The sequence below is a fragment of the Mus pahari genome, chromosome 2, assembly GCF_900095145.1.
Source record: "Mus pahari chromosome 2, PAHARI_EIJ_v1.1, whole genome shotgun sequence".
Taxonomy (NCBI): Eukaryota; Metazoa; Chordata; class Mammalia; order Rodentia; family Muridae; genus Mus; species Mus pahari.
Window position 1 is genome coordinate 109,139,445 of NC_034591.1, and position 3,801 is coordinate 109,143,245.

Genomic DNA, 3,801 nt, shown 5'->3' on the forward strand with positions numbered 1-3,801 from the left:
AGTGAGTTCCAGGACAGCCAGGGCTATACAGAGAAACCCTGTCTCAGAAAAAACAAACAAACACACACAAAAAAACCAAAACCAAAAACAAAGTAACCAGTTTCTAAAATATACACAGTCTAGTCATGTTCTCAAATGATTTCTTTGAGTAACTATGAATAAAAACTGCTCTAAGACTTCTTTTGAATTAGGTACAATGTATCTAAGAAAGGTCAATTTCAAAAAGACTAAGGCATACAACAAGCTTATGTTGGAAATGGTGTGGGGGGAAATAAACTAGTTCGAATCTGAGGAATCATTGGTAAGAATATATATCAAATACAGCCTGTAGGAGAGCAGTGGATAATAGTTACAAAATGTGGGGATGGGAGCATAATTCAGTGGAAGAGCACTTGCTTAGCATGCATAGGCCTGGTTCTATCCCTGACATGTGTGTTTGTTAGTCCTGTGTTAGTCAGCTTTCAATTACTGCATCCATAAACCTGAGACACATCCACTTAAAAAGAGAAAAGGTTTACTTTCAGCCCATCGCTGTGGTCAGCACAATGTATCATTGGTGTGCATGGAGGTGGAGGCCTATTTACCTCATAACCAGGAATTGGAGAAGAGAGACAGGAAGAGACCATTGTCTCACAGTCCCCTTCGAGGGCATGTACCCAATGAGTTAAAACTTCCTATAGATTCCTTCAAAGATTCCTATTGATTCCAACACCTCCTGAGATGACCAGGACATGGGGACCAAGTAATACTTCAACACATGGATCTCCCCTTGGCCACTCCAGGCAAGAATATTCCAGATTCATACTATAGCAATGCCCTTATACCTGGCCCAGGTGTTTTTTCTTCTTAGGGTTTCACCCCACAAAAGCTTTCATATCTCCACCAGGCATCACCACCAGGATGCACTGAGAATAGCCAGAGCATCCATGCATAGGAAAATGTGTGGATGAAAAGTGTTGGATCCTGGCAATCTCTGTCAGTGAAGAGAACAGACAGGGGCATGCTAGGGAACCAAATGGCAAGGCATAAAGGTAGGTTTACAGAGTCTTGAGAAAGGGTCTGGAGATATGGCTCATGGTTATATAGCACCAGATATTCTTCCAGAGAACCCAGGCCCAGTTCTCAGCATCGACATGGTAGATCACAACAATCCTTGACTCCAGTTCCAGGGATTCCAGGGATTCCAGAGAATCTGACATCCTCGTCTGGCATCCTTGGGTACCAAGTAGGGACATGGTGCACAGACATACATGCAGACAAAATAGTCATACATGTTTAAGGAAGGAAGGAAGGAAAGAAAGAAAGAAAGAAAGAAAGAAAGAAAGAAAGAAAGAGAAAGAAGGAAGGAAGAAAAGGAAAGGAAAGGAAAGGAAAAGAAAGAAAAGAAAAGAAAAGAAAAGAAAAGAAAAGAAAAGAAAAGAAAAGAAAAGAAAAGAAAAGAATCACATAAGCTCTTGGGCCCTAGCCTGGCATATGCAGTGGCAAAGACACCCTGTCTCAAATGAGATGGAAGGACTGGGACTGACATCCTATGTTTGTCCTCTGACCTCCACACTCACCCCCCACACACAGACACACCAAATTAGTAATCTAATTAAAAGTATTGGAACAGTACATGCAAAAGAAGGTAACATGTGTGAGCGAGAATATAGAGACAAATGTACAGGCCACATTCCTGTGAGCATGCCCAAGTGTGGTTAGAGGTCTAGAGGGTCTCTTCAGAATCTGTTGCCTGGACGATTCTATAAACAGTCCAGAGGTTTGGGAGAGTTGTGAGAAGAGCACACAGCAGGCAGACAACCATGTCCCTTGAGGAGCTTGCCTGGCCTGTCTGCCCCCACTGGTCATTAGAGTATAACTACCCTGGTCAGCACGGGCCTCATGAGCTAATTGCCTTTTAGCCCATTTTCCTGGTAACTTGTTATATGGAGATGCTGGATACTGGCAAGCTGCTCTTCCAGAGAAGGATAGAGGATTGGCTGTAAGCAAGCCTTCCTCATGTGAAGTCCATAGCAGCTCTGTAGCTACAGGCCACTAATAATTTGAGATAGCCTTTAACCTAGAGCCTGCCAAGGCCCTCCACCCTAGCTGGCTTGCCACCTGCTCTTGGCCTTACACTTCCTGACCCACAGTCAAACCCTCTTCCATACATGAAACTGTATGAAGACCCGAGAGCCCTGGCATGCATCAGCGTTACCAGAAGGATAAGAAGTACTAGCTCCATGAAGCAGAGCTGGACAAGGAGGGTCCAGAGGGATTTGTCCCTTCCTATTCTGCTTGGCCACTACAGGCATGTTTCTTTCTGGGACCCATCCAGCATGTTCTATATGTCAGGGATAAGCATGGATGACCATGGGGCAGGGATCACAGGGTCCCAACCTCAATATGATTTCATAGCTCCATCTACTTCCAGAGCAGCTAAACTCAGTTATTTTTCTAGAAAGATGCCAGCCAGCCCTGTCTAAACTGTCAAGTGCAGAGGGAAGCTAGGTGGGAATCTAATTTTGGCTTTAGATAGCTATATATGTTAGGAATTTTATAGGATGAGTCAACATTAATTTATTATTGACTACATTAATTTATTATTGACTACACTTAAAATATTAAATAGCAACATGGAGGCCGGGAGTTGGGAGGGAAGAGAAGGGGAAGGGAGTGGTTCCTTGGTGGGGTGCTTTCTTAGCTCTTAAAGTGTTAGGAAGAAAGAGAGAAGCCAATCACAGGGCTCCTCTCCTCTAACAGCACAGCATCCCTGGTCCAGTGGTAGAAATGGGTTTTCCTTGTTTTGTTTGTTTGTTTGTTTGTTTGTTTGTTTGAGACAGGGTTTCACTTGTAGCCCTGCCTGTCTTAGAACTCACTCTGCAGACCAGACTGGCCCTGAACTCTCAGAGAGCCGCCTGCCTCTGCCTCCTGAATTCTAGGATTAAAGACATGAGCCCTTGTCACCATTGTCAACTTAAATAGGCTTTTCTTAGTTTCCTTTGTACCCAGCTCCTGATTCTACTCCCCCCCAGCCCCACCCCTACTCTGCAGTTTTTATGAAAGATCCACCAAGACTCCATGCCTGCTCCCACCCCTCTTGCTCCCTCCTTGAGCTGGTAGCTGCTTCCTCCCACAATCACCCCCCCCCCCAGAAGGTAGCTGCAGTAGCCCACTCTCAGGGGGATATCATTAGGTCACAGATGGTAGCTCAACAGGTGCCACCCTGAGAAGTGTTGTGATTCTTGCAGGCCAGAACAATAGACTTCTAAGCCGCAAGTCTCCATGTCTGGAGGCTGGAAAGGGCCACAGGAACAAATTCCCTTCCACAAACCAAGTAAGGTGGTGGCTTCTGACTCTGATGACATTCAAAAGCAGCCTACCTTCTTTGCATCCTCATTGACCGACTTGTAGCTTATATTTATACCCACACCCAACCCAGGCCCACTTGGGCCCTAATTGACTGGATGTAGACATGCAAATACGATGGAGGAAAAAAAAAGGACCAACCACGGAAGAACCCTACAGGTGGTTGAAGAGGGAAGTACCATGGGCTCACCAGAAAATGCTAAAATCACAATCAAGCCACAGGTCTCTTGTGTCTGCAGAAGTAGAAAAACTTTTAAAAATTCAAGCCAGGCATAGCAGTGCCCACTTTTAATCCCCCCCAGCATTTGGGAAGCAGAGGCAGGTAGTTCTCTGTGAGTTTGGAGTCAGCCTGGTGTACATAGTAATTTCAGGACTCCAGGACTGCAAAGTGAGACTTTCTCCTCCCTCTCCCTCTCCTCCTCCCTCTCCCTCTCCCTCTCCCTCTCCCTCTCC